Consider the following 14,810-nt stretch of genomic DNA (forward strand, 5'->3'; position numbering starts at 1 on the left):
GCTTTGCTCTAAGTGCGAGCATAGTTCTAGGGGGAGCTAACCTTTTTGCTTCGACAAAAGATAAAGAAAGATGGATACAAGTGATGTTAACACTTGCGTATTTATAGAAAAATGTCCCTCATCACTTGTATGTTTGTCAACATCAAAAGGGGGAGAATGTTGGTTGAATGTTGGTTAATGGACTAACCAAAAAAGTTAAGTATGATGCTTAACCAAAGAATATGTTTTGATGATGACACATACATACGCATAAGTGAGGATTGACATCTTAACATAAAACACGCAAGTTCACTAATCCATACTTGACCTTGCATGGCTGCCACGACGGTTAACCGTAGTTCGACCGAAGAATCCTCTGTCACCATTTTTAATCAAATTTAGTTTGACCACTTCCCGATATCTATAATTCATGAAACCTTTTTCAACACGCTTAGAATAGATGTCCTTTCCATACTCAATTGAGTCTTGGTCATGAAAACACTAATCTTAGTTAATTACGCTTAAATACATCTTAATGATAAATTAACCATGATTAGGCATAACACATAAGTCTTAATCAATAACTTGTGATCTTAAAACTTGTCTAGACATTCTTAGGGTGATCACCAAGTACCAACACACATAAACTAATGTCACTATAACACTAATTACAATTAAAGATTACTTAGTGACAAATTAAGGCTAAATGAAGAACAATACTTTTGAGTAAAGACTTGTAATCCTAAAATACACTCAAATACATTTAGGATGGTCATCAAGTCCCAACTGAGATTGCTTTTCCCTTGTGCATGTGTTGGACATTAATGTTTGCTTACACATTAATCATGCAATATGTTATATTGCAAGTAAGCTTGCCAAAGCTTAAACCATAGTGTTGTGCAAATATCCATATGATTGATCTTAGAATAACTATCTCTTGCTATATATGAGTATTACTTGCTACTTGCTAATATGTTTAATACTAATTAATTTTATAATTTGATTAACATGCTTGCTCTGTGCTACTAGTTAGAATACTAGGATTCAAGTAACTAGTTTACCTTAATGAATTAAGTGTAAAATGGTTCACAAAAGAATAATGGTCAATAATCTATTTGGTCTTGGCCAAGTAACACATTGTGTAACATGTCCAAGTATAACTTAACATTGATGTCTTTGTACACTTAATGATTGACTTATAAATACATCATCCAATTAATCTCTACTTAGTCTTAAATGAATATGACTTGTGATTAATTGAAACTAAGAAGTTAATGACATGTTGACTAGTCTTTAGAATTGAACCAAATGCATTAATGAGCCTAACTAAGTCTTGACCAAAACTGAGATTACCCTAAATTTCAATCAAGACACTTCTCCAAGAATGTTGGGTTTACCATATTTGGAGTGTCAGGTCATTTTCACTCAATAAGACCAAATCACACACACTTAATGCATATAGTACTTGTATAGGATATTGGGTTTCTTTTGCAGGTGCTAGATGGACTAAAAATTCCAAACCGTGGTGTTCAAATTTGGGTCAAACGTCTATACAACGGATACATATTTTGGACTGAGGTACGGATACAACGGATACAACGACTAGTTTTTAAATCTCACTATAAATAGCAAGCATTGAAGAGCATTTGAAGCTGACCCTCTTGCATATTTCAATGGCTTATTTCCAGAGATCACAAGTGCTTTAATTACTACTCAAATGTGATCAATCAAGAGAAGATTCTATGATCTTATAGATATAGAATTTGGTTGTTGTAAACTTACTAATCAAAATTATTTTTCTTGTGAGTTTACTTGGTGTTATGTATGTCCTAGTATTGTCTTAGGATCATCATTGCAAAGTGTATAAGTCTTGTAACTTCAATTAGTAGAAGCATAGGCTAGCTTAGTGATCTACTTCCTTAAAGGGACTTAGGAAGTTGATTAATCTTATTTGAAGATTAATACTTGTCCAAGGTAAAGACAAGTTGATCTAGGTTGGAGTTGGTCTTTCAAAGGGATAGAAAGATTAGGTTTATTGTCTACCAAAAAAGTTGAAGACTTGTAAATCGTATCTCCACCGGGTTTAGAGAAAAGTGCTTAGTGAAGCAAGAAATCTCGATTATTGTAATCTAGGAGTGGATTAAGGTGGATTAGTTAACATCCACCCGAACCACTATAAATCCTTGTGTCTATGTTCTTTACAATACTTTACTTATCATTTTGAACATACACACCACACACATCAAGTTTAAGTAGAATTGGTTGATCATAGTTACTCAAATTTGGTGATCAATCGAAAAAGTGTTAAAAATGTATCAAGTAACTATTCACCCCCTCTAGTTACTTACAAAATATATATACATACACTTTAATATATAAATATATGCCTAAATAATATATATAAATGCGTAAATAATAAATAATATATACCCGTCCTTGCGTTACCGTCAAATAAATCTTCAGAAACCATAATCCAACTTTTCGCCAACCGTAAATCGTCCCATTCGTTCCAAGTGTTTTGAGTGATGTTTATGGGTGTGTTTCTTGGCCTCGAAGCACCTTCTCCAAGTTTTTCTTTACCTTTCCTTTTCACTTTGCCTTTGCCCTTGCGGATGTTGGTGTAGGAACCTCATCTTCATCAGATCAAGTGAATGATTGTTCGTGTGATTGAACATTTCATTGTAAAATCCTTTCCTTTTGCCATTCCATGTAACTAGCATAATCTTCGGGTGAAATTTGAGTTTGTGATATTCGGCTTTGTGATGGTTCTTTGGGTTGCGTCTCGTTAAATTTGTGCCAATTAAAATTGTGACTCATCGGGTTTGATTCATTGTAAATGTAGTTGGGTAAATGTGGGTTGTTTGAGTTAAAAATCATGTTTGACTTTTCTATGTGAAAATGGTTGTAAGTTCTGAAAATGGTTGTTTAAGGTGTGAAAATGATTGTGAAAATGTATGTATGTATGTATGTATGTATGTATGTATGTATGTATATATATATATATATATATATATATATATATATATATATATATATATATAGTTAATAAGAATGAAATAAATAAAACAAAAAGCTGATATAGTCGTTGAAAAGGCTATTTTTTTGAATTTAAACCTCCAACGGCTCGAATGAACCACCGTCGGTTGCAGGGAGTCAGAAATCGATGGCGAGATCGACGCCATCACGGTGTCGACCAACCGTCGATCTCACCGTCGATTTTAGGAGACGGTGAAAAATTTTTATGGACACCACGTGCTCTAAGCCTCATACCATAAGGGAATGGACATGTCCCATCATCTTCAACTGCTTTCTGCATTATGTTTAACATAATTGTAATACCGTACTTTTTTTTTAAATCACAGCGGAAGTATTTAAAGCATATAATATTCATATGTTACAATACAACAGATGTTACTTTTCAAAACAATTATACATAATATATTAAACATCAGAGTTCTTCAGTGTGTCAAACATAACCCAAACACGATTATCTTCTCCTATCCCTACCATGCAAAACAATATAACATGCAGGGGAGAAAATGTGGGGGATTAGCATAACGCTAAGTGAATGAGATATCCCAACAGATATTACTATCAACTACCAACCCTAGCCTTTAGGGATCATGCATCTGGTCATGGGCTTGTGGACATATCTTTACATAGCTATCATATAATATAGCATTACACATCTGTAACATACAGAGCTTGGCAAACAATCAGCTAATAGAGCAGCAATATCATCAACAAGCTATTCACTAAAGGCACTAATGACACTACACTAACATAGCCTAACATAGCTATATAATAAGGTATCTATAGCTCTACACAGCTATTCACTATGTATCAATAGCTCTACACGACTATTCACTCTCATAGCGCTAACGGCTATACATAGCACTAACTGCTATAAATACAAAAGGATCATTGATCCTGCCAGGTCTACAACTGCTAGCTGATCAAGCTAGAGCTGTACCAATAGCCCTCATTATTGTCACACAATATACATCTCCTGACGTTTACATACATCAATTGCAATATACTGCCATTACAATAACCAATGAGCCCAACCCTTCTATACACGGTTGACCTCTTATGTCCCTTCTATACACGAACAGTTCTCACATGTGCACATAAATTACCTAAAACCTCATGGTAGGTCACATCACTAATAAACACAGGGCACCCTTATCATGCATGCTATATATTTAATCTAATCGGGCAACCTGATAACAACAGTATCACCTACTACTTATAATTAGAACGGTAATTAACATGCATACATAGATTATCATAATCTTTACTAGCATAACAGCGGGTAGTAACTACACTTGTTACTAAATATCAATATCCATAAGGATTGTCCCATTACCAGCAAGGACTCAGTGGTCTAATGTTACTGGGTCTTCTCCGTTCCTTTATTACCTGAGAATATCATATCTCAAGTTAGTACATATCAAATGAATAAGATCATCAAATCATACTCAAAACAACATCATATAGCTTTACATTCATTATTTGACAAGGCTACATAAGTGTCCATGCGAAAACAACCCATATACGCTTGTAAAACGAAGCATACAAGCTATCATGTCTTTTTGACCAAAAATAAAGTCTGATCTATTAATTTAAAACCTTACAATTGGAAAGTAGACTTCCTTAAGTTTCCAAGATATTTGATTCATCAAAAACGGAGTTACGGTTTGAAAGTTACGACCTAAACAAGTTTCCCAAAAAGCTGACAGACTGCAACCGCACGGGAGCACCTGCAACCGTGCGGGAGCACCTGTAACCGTGCGATTGCACCCAAAATGGCCCGAATACACCCTATACCCTTACGGAAGTATCCTGCAACTGTACGGGAGCTGTTCATCAGCATCAGGTCGCCGTTTTCGTCATTTTGAGCCCCAAATCTCATTTTTGCACTGTTTTGACACTAATAATCACTTAGAGAACATACATAACTCATATACAAATGTTTACTAACATCAATTTGACACACACAACACTTTTAGATTAAGATTTGATCAAAAACCCATTTGATATGAAACTTTGATAAAACCCAAATTAAACACAGATTAAAGCACGAATTTGACATGTAAAATACCTTGTAATAATCACGAAATCACTGATAACAAATAACACAACTTGATTTGAACAATAAAATGAGATCTAGAGAATTAGGATTTATGATCTAGGGTGTGTTTGTGTATGTGTTAGTGTACAGAGTTTTGAAAAATGGAAATAACATAAGAAACAAGTATAAAAGCTGGTGGGAAGTTTCTTCATAGTAAGGAAACCTCTTCCGTGCCTCACACGGGTATTTATCAGTTATTTGAAACACAATGTACCTCATTAAGCTGCCCTAACGAGGTCCAATTTAAATAAACAAACCTGTTCTGTGACCCTTGCCACGAACTGGTCTCAACTATATAATTAAATAATTATAAACATGTAATTATTAAAATAACATATAATAACACGCAAGGGCAATTAGGACAATTACCACTAGGCCCAATGTGAGGTTGTTACAAATCTACCTCTGATCATATACATAGAATTGTATATGTATATTTTATCTACTAAAGGCTAAAAGTAGAAGTTACGCGAAGTATATTCGAAAGGCTTGGAATATTCGCTGAAAATAAAGACAGCGGATAAGTTTCTGCGCTAATAAAAGACTGCGGGTCATTTCGCTAAGTTTTTGCGGATAGTTAAGCAATCCGCAGACCGCGAATATTCGAATACAATAAATAGGGAGCATGGCCTCTCATTTATAGGTTGTTTATACTCTGCCATTTGCCTGAACCTTGGTAATTTTCTCTTGTGATCTTGCCCAAGGAACTTTACATTGTTTTCAAGGTAAATCATGCTAATTAACAATCAAGACCGGGTCGGGGTGGTTGACCACTTGATAGTTAAAGTGAAAGACGATCATCGGGGCCCAAAATAATCTTCAAACATCACATCCTCCATCTTAATCTCATTGCACTCAATCTTAATTAAGTAACACATTAATTATGGATTGATCAATTGGCGCCATCCGTGGGACACGTTCAAAATTAAGCTCGGAATTTTTTGTTTTTTTGCTAAACAACAATCAAAATTGCTTGTTTAATTTTAAATCGTGTATTGTTATGATGATTTACAGGAAGTCGCTGAGGCGTATAAGTCGATTTGCTCGTTGGATATGGCAGCTAATGCGAAGCAAGCAGGCAGTTCTGTGAATGCTGATGTGTTGATTAGCGATTCGCAAAATGCCTTGCTGAGTGGTATGCAAGAAAATGTTAATGCTACCGCGAATAGTTCAGTTCAAGAACCGTTAACTAAAGCACCTAATGGAAGTACCGCTAACACTGATCTGCAACTTAAAGTTGCTGCTGAAAAGATGGTTGCGCGTAGAAATTTGCAGCAAAATCGTGAAGAAACTATCACTGATGGCAAGTGATTAAGAATTTTAGCTGGAAAAACAAGATTAAAAGCAGACGAAGTCCTTGGCACTGCTATGGAACAAGCTAGAAAAGATGGCCGCGAACCTCGTATACCGCAAACTTACTTATGGCCGTTGAATGATTATGGATCACAGGTTGATCATTTAGTTTTTGAGCATCGCGATAGTGATAGCGATGATACCGAAGAACGTGTTGTTTTAAATTCTGTTTATAATTCAAAGACTGCGAAAGTGCTAAGAGAAGAAAGTGAATTTTCTGATGATTCAGGCAGTGCGGAAGAATTTGAAAAAATTCCACATGTTAAGTGAACGCGACCGCCAACACCTTTCCCTCATCATGGGGAAGAAGGTGAAGCATCTGATGCTGTTCGCAGAGAGAATGCTCAACATTTTTTAGCGGATGCTTTTAGAAGCATTGCGCCTAAGTCAATGCAACATAATTTTGAACAACCAAATTTTTTGCAAGATATGATAGCCAAATTTTGTGCGGAGAATACTGATACTCGTACAAAAAAGGCGACTGAAATTACCACTGCTACAGACAAGTTTGTACAGCATATTTCTGATTATCCAATTGTTACACCGCCTATTGTGCCAGCGACATTGGGAGTTTACTCGAGTTTAACCGATGCTTTGGATTTTTTACAGCGATTTGAAGGGGTGGTAAGCACCTATAATTGGGATGAGCCGGATGCGTGTAGAGTATTCCCTATGGTTTTGCAAGGGTCAGCAAGAGAGTGATTTCATAGTCTACAAGCTCGCAGTATTATCAGCTTTATTGATCTTCGCGATAAATTTTTTCTACAGTTTCAGAATCTTTTGCCGCAGAAAAAGACATATATAGAATGTCATGATATCAAACAAGGCAACAAGGAAACTTTGAGCGCATTACTTACGCGATACATTTATGAGTGCCAAAAGATACCAAGTTTGAATGAAGATCAAAAAATCTCTGGGTTTTTGCACGCTATTAATCCACAGCGACATCCAACACTTATGCGAAGATTGCGAAGAGATGTCCCGCCAACTTTCGCTAAGGTCCAACAAGAAACATATGATTATCTCAGAGGTGGAGAAGATAGTACAATAACCCCTGCATGTAGGTGGGGTAAAGATAAAAGTTGGCGGGATGACAATGATTCTTTTCGTGATGGAAATGGCGATAATTACCGTGGTTCTGCATATCCACGGCGAAATGGTGGAGGGGGTTACCCGCGCAATGATAGACATCAAGGTCAAAATGATAATTATGGATATGGTCGTCGGGATCGCTATTCTACGCGAAAATGGAACAATGAGTCTTTTAATATCATCCAGATGTTAACCGAAACGCCCAAAGAAATTCTTTTACAAGAAAGAGTTGCGAGATCTTTTCCTGATCCTCAACCTTTAGGGGAGAACAGTAGGCGAGACAAATCCAAGTTGTGTATTTTCCATGATGATTATGGACATGATACCAATCATTGTAGAGATTTGGCAGAGCTGATCGTAGAGGCATATGAGCAAGGCAAGATGGACCATTTAATTGTGTAGGGTGCTGCAAGTATCGCGAATGCGATTATCCTGCCTGCAGAATCTAACGCTCCGCAAGTGTCAAATGCTGCTGATCGAAAAGCTACCGCGGTGAAAAATCTTGGAGTAACAATGGTTAGTAAAAAAGAGAATCTGCGTGGAATTCAGGTCATTAATGTGATAGAGGTACAAGGTGAAATGTCAGTATTCCAAATATCCAAACAACTCGCAAGCTGGCAATGTCCCTCTATTACTCTTCTTCCTGCAAACCTGACCGCGGATGTTGACAAACCAGTGGTGGTTTCATGCCACATTGCAAATACTGGTATTGTGATTATGAAAGTGCACATTGACACTGGTAGTAGTGTAGATGTAATGTACAAGAAATGTTTCAGCAAGTTTCCTGCAAACATTAAGACTTTGATAAAGTCTACTGCGGTTTCACTTGCTGGATTTTCAGGAGAGTCAACTTGGCCTATTGGTCAGTTGGAATTGCAAATTGAGCTAGTTGATGATCGAGATGAATCACTAAGGCGCCAAACTTTGTTGAATCTTTATATAATGCGAAATTAGTCGCGATTCAATGGCACATTGCTTTGCGCATGTTTGGTTCAATACCATCTACTCTACATGGCATGGTTAAGTTTTCTGCTAATAAGGGAATTGGCACGCTAACTTCTGCGGCGGTAGAGCCATTTTGTGCTATGGTTGTGGCGAGAGAAAGTGTAGGTGTTGAGGGGCATTCAGTCCACGCTGAATAATGCGTACATTTGCAATAGAAGGCTTTTGATAGAATGCTTAATCATGTTTGATCAATGATCAGTATGTTATTTTCATTTTCTGAGTTGTTATTGCAGAAAAATAATGAATAAAGCAAAGTTAGTTTCGGTGTTAGTAATTGTTTCTATACAAAGAAAAAACACTGCGTGTGGCCACGCGTGGTGATTATTTTATAGAATGCAATTGCTTAACTTTCAAAACACTAAATTAATGTTTGTGCAAATGCGATTAAGTATTCGCAGATATTTTAAAGCATATGGCATTATTTTGCTAAGTAATGATGCAGTTTGCTTATGCTATATTAATGCGGATATATATTGCGAAATAATGATTCTAAAACCAAATGATGACATTGCCCACTTGTGTCAAATACATGTTGCGAAAGGATAAAATTTCCTAAGTATTTGATCTTTCCATACTTAGATGCATCGCAATGCTAATAAATTACCTAAGGATCGTTTTGTCGGACTTAGAAGATTCATAATATATAAAAGATTGTTTCGCATAAGTACGTGTTTGTTATGTGCACAATAACGAATATGGAAATTGAAAAGGACAAGTCTTAATTATGAATATATGTTAAAATAAAGCGCTATATAAATAAGACAAGTTGCAACTGCGGAATGTAAGCATTTCATTAATAAACGCGATGTGAAAATGCTTAATATTACAAAAAACACAATCCATAATTGTGGAATATAGATTTGCAATTCAAATAAGATATTTTAAAACTCAAGCGCTTTAACATCTTCAAAGGTAACACCTTCGCGTTGGCTAAGCTCTTCTAACGCCGGGATGACGATCTTTTCAACTTCTTTCTTTGCAATATCCAGTGCTTCTTGTGCATTGCCGGTTGGGCAAATTTCACTGGCAATATCCGCGTAAAGTGGTTGAGTAAGATCGCCAAGATTGCAAAGCAAATCATGCCACTCGCAGCGTGTAACGAGTTTGGCAGCCTGGGCATACGCTTAGAACTTTTCAGTCACTGGCTTTGAATCCATAACTTTGTTGCCGAACGCAGGCATGTATTTAACAAGCTGAGATAATAGATGTTCAGCGTATTCTGCTCTCTTTTTGAGCGTCGCATTTTCATCCGCAACTGTTTTCAGTTTTTCCTCAAGCTTCTGCGCTTTCCTAAGATGTGCGTTAGCAATTTTGACTTGCTTTTCGTACTCGTCAGACATCTCGTTGAAATGCTCAACATTGTCGACGGTCAAGCAAATGGCGTTGAAGCAATTATGAATCCGCCATCTTTCAGCTTGAGCGAATGTGAGTTCGCGGTATTTTTGCTGTACATTTTGTGGTACAAACTTGCAAAGTTTACGGTAGAGTTTGTTGGCTAGCTTCTCTTCTGCAGCCTCCTCCGCATCTTCTTCTTCGCGGTTTGATGCTTCGGCGTCAGAAGGAAGACTTAAGTCTTCATTGCCGGGCTCTCCTAAAATATCGTCGGGGATCTCCCCAGTAATGTTTTATAGCTGTTCCGGCTCCCCTGTAGAGTCTGAAAGAAAAACTAAAATGAAATAAGCGAATACAACATATTAATGTGAAAAGAATGTTAGCACAGTATAAACAATAATGCGGATTGCAATTTACTTACTTGTTTCTTGTTCGGATAAAGAGCGAATACGTCTTTTACGAGGTGTGGTAGCTCCCTCTACTGCTGCTTTACGCTTTCCGTGGTCTTCGCCACCAGGGATGGAAAGCGTGTTGAGAATTGGCTCATCAATAAGTATGATTTCGCCGTCGCCGTCTTTTAAGCGACGTGCTGGTCTAATCCTGCTAATTTCCGTTGACCTCATCACTAACTCAAGGTCAATCTCTGCACAAAGGTATCGCGAAAAGGTTAAACAAATATAAAAAATGATGTATCATGCTTTTTTCTATCAAAAGAAAGTGTTAGCAATATACCGTTGTTGGCTGTGTCGATCAAAAGTGCATCGCAATCGCCATATAGCCAATACAGAGATACTCCGCTAATATACAGCGGCACGTTGGAGTATGCTCGTATAATTAAGCCCGCATTCTTGATTATTTTCAAAATATCTTGCTCAAGGTCATTCGGGGTGACCTTGTCATTCACAGTGGCATCCATCTCGGTACACCAAGCTTTGGGAATGTTGCTATCAACATGGGCGGTATTGTTAATGTAGAAGAATGAGCTGCGCCAGTTCCTAATGGAATCCTTGGGAGAAGTCATCACACCATGGCAACCGCAGAATGAATACCACCCCTTATCATAGGGTGTAAGGCTGTTGAAAGTGCGAAAGGTGTTAACTAATGGTTGCTTATTGAGTGCTTTACAGTACATCTCAAAAAGCACAATTTTATTAATGGCGTTAGGGTGCAGTTGAGCAACTGCAACCTTGTAGTATTCGCAAACGCTGCGAAAGAAAGGTGTAAGAGGCAGGTGTAAATTTCCATGTGAAATGGCAGCCTCGTAAATTGAATCATGCCTTTAGGAGGGGTATTGGCCCTATCCTACCCTGATGGAGCGGTGGGCGAGAATTGCACAAGAAGCGGGTAGTATCGCTGAAGGGTTTGGATTTTCGCCTCCGTTATGTATGAAACGAAGCCACTGGGAGTGTTGGCAGAAGATGAGGATGCCATTCGTAATAATATAAGTAGATCTGGTAATGGATTGGAAAGTATTAAGGGTTGAATCACTTAATTGCAAAGAACGCGTGTGAGTTTTGATAAGAACGTCTGATTGAATAAGTAATTGAAGGAGAAAGCGTAAAGTTGTTAATGCAAATTATCCAGCTATTTATAATTGAAATTAGGGCGAGGAAGTCTAAAAGGTAATGATTACTTTTAAAAGGCTAAAATTATCGCAACGCGTAAACGGTAATTTTATAGCCGTTACAGCGTCTTTGATTTGACAGCTTTGCAAAGTTACCGTTGTTATTATGCGTTGTAATTGCTACAATCAACAGTAATGATTTAGTGGTAAAAAATTATTAAAACTTGCTGCAAATATATTTTAAAGTAACACGATTTATTTTTTAGAGTTTATCATGATACATCTGCTTCGCGAAATGTATCATAATAAACTGGGGGGGGGGGGGGGACTTGATCATATACATAGCATTGTATATGTATATTTTATCTACTAAAGGCTAAAACTAGAAGTTACGCGAAGTATGTTCGAAAGGCTTGGAATATTCGCTGAAAATAAAGATAGCGGATAAGTTTCCGCGCTAATAAAAGACTGCGGGTCATTTTGCTAAGTTTCCGCGGATAGTTAAGCAATCCGCAGACCGCGAATATTTTGAATACTATAAATAGGGAGCATGGCCTCTCAATTATAGGTTGTTGATACTCTGCCATTTGCCTGAACCTTGGTAATTTTCTCTTGTTATCTTGCCCAAAGAACTTTACATTGTTTTCAAGGTGAATCATGCTAATTAACAATCAAGACCGGGTCGGGGTGGTTGATCACTTGATAGTTAAAGTGAAAGACGATCATCGGGGCCCAAAATAATCATCAAACATCCCATCCTCCATCTTAATCTCATTGCACTCAATCCTTAATTAAGTAACACATTAATTATGGATTGATCAACCCCCCTTAAAGGAGATCCCGTCTTCAGAATCTGGTCAATCACGATCACATAATTCATAGGTTCTCATTACAACCTCTGTTATCAAACTCAAGTTTGCATCTAAATGATAATACCCTTTGTACTCTAGCTCACGTACTCGGTAGATTTACCCTCTACAAGCTTAAATCACCAGTCAATCCCAACCTTTTGTCATTCGAATCGTCACTATTCCTGGCAAAATTGTGACGACCCACCAAAATTGCTTCTGACGGCGTCGTTAACTTAGGTCCCGTTACGTGGTCATAGTCCCTAAACGAGATGCGTTTGACCAAAATTATGTCGCATTCATTTAAAACGTATAGGACTTGCAAAGTTTTAAGTTTACCAAACAGTTTGACAACAAGTTTAAGTTTACAAAAGTTATAAAGTATAAATGAAATAAATTGCGACATAATATAAGTTGAAAATCACGAATGCTATCAATAGCGTATGCATGTATGCTTGACCCCAAGCAAGTAATCAAAGTGTGCATGGAAGCATGTATCAAGTAGCCAATCAAGGACCTGAGAAACATATAGAAAACTGTCAACGAAAAACGTTGGTGAAATAATAGGTGTGATTGTAAACGTTGTTTTTGAACCACAAGATTTAGTATTTACATAACGTTGATTATCCAAATCATTTACATTCCAAAATTTGTTGTATCACGAGCACCCAATTATCAAGACTTAACTGTATACGAACCCCGTTATCATAGTGTTAGAACCTACACTATACCCGAAAATATATTTCATCCGCTAACGGTAGCTAATAGTCCGAATGAGGGTTCGTCAAACTCGTATGGATCCACACAACATAAGTTCACGCTTACACCCTACAAGTGTAACTAATGATAATTGAATTGAGGCTTTTTGTTCTAACTCATACGTAGAATGTTTGTTTTCGTACTTGTGTTCAAAGCGTAAAAGTATAAAACGTATATGTTTCTCATCCCATAATTTAAAAGAGTATAAGTTGTTGAAAAGGTGGGACTATGATCTCACCTTGAGTGCACGAGTAAGGTACTTCATATGTGTACATGAACGAATGCTAGTCTTGACCTAAACAAGTAAGTTATATCAATACCGAGTAAGACACAAGGTCGGTCGAAATGTGTTCAATTAGTCCTATGGCTCGTTACGACTCGATTATATAGTAAGTGAGTCAAGTTATCAAGTTTCATGCAAGGTATAAGTATAAAAGCAAGTTAGAACGATTGCATAAGTATTTGGTTAAGTTTGACTAAAAGTCAAACTTGGTCAAAGTCAAAGTCAACGGGGTCTGGTCGGGTATTCGACTATTGTACATAAAAACTTAGTCATATATAAGCATGTTGTAGTGACCCGAACTTTTCCATGTTTATATATATATATATTAAATGAAATTTTTATTTACATGATTAAGTGTTTCCAACATGTTAAGCAATCAAACTTTTTAAGACTTGATTAATTGAAATAGGTTTCATATAGACAATTGACCACCCAAGTTGACCGGTGATTCACGAAAGTTAAAACTTGTAAAAACTATATGATGACATATATATGGATATATATATATATGGATATATATATATATATATATATATATATAGTTAACATGATATTATGATAAGTAAACATATCATTAAGTATATTAACAATGAACTACATATGTAAAAGCAAGACTACTAACTTAATGATTTTGAAACGAGACATATATGTAATGATTATCGTTGTAACGACATTTAATGTATATATATATCATATTAAGAGATATTCATACATCATATTATCATGATAATATAATAATTTAAAATCTCATTTGATATTATAAACATTGGGTTAACAACATTTAACAAGATCGTTAACCTAAAGGTTTCAAAACAACACTTACATGTAACGATTAACGATGACTTAACGACTCAGTTAAAATGTATATACATGTAGTGTTTTAATATGTATTCATACATTTTTGAAAGACTTCAATACACTTATCAAAATACTTCTACTTAACAAAAATGATTACAATTACATCCTCGTTCAGTTTCATCAACAATTCTACTCGTATGCACCCGTATTCGTACTCGTACAATACACAACTTTTAGATGTATGTACTATTGGTATATACACTCCAATGATCAGCTCTTAGCAGCCCATGTGAGTCACTTAACACATGTGGGAACCATCATTTAGAAACTAGCATGAAATATCTCATAAAATTACAAAAATATGAGTAATCATTCATGACTTATTTACATGAAAACAAAATTACATATCCTTTATATCTAATCCATACACCAATGACCAAAAATACCTACAAACACTTTCATTCTTCAATTTTCTTCATCTAATTGATCTCTCTCAAGTTCTATCTTCAAGTTCTAAGTGTTCTTCATAAATTCTACAAGTTCTAGTTTCATAAAATCAAGAATACTTCCAAGTTTGCTAGCTTACTTCCAATCTTGTAGAGTGATCATCCAACCTCAAGAAATCTTTCTTATTTACAGTAAGATATCTTTCTAATACAAGGT

The sequence above is a fragment of the Rutidosis leptorrhynchoides genome, chromosome 5, assembly GCF_046630445.1.
Source record: "Rutidosis leptorrhynchoides isolate AG116_Rl617_1_P2 chromosome 5, CSIRO_AGI_Rlap_v1, whole genome shotgun sequence".
NCBI classification, from domain to species: domain Eukaryota; kingdom Viridiplantae; phylum Streptophyta; class Magnoliopsida; order Asterales; family Asteraceae; genus Rutidosis; species Rutidosis leptorrhynchoides.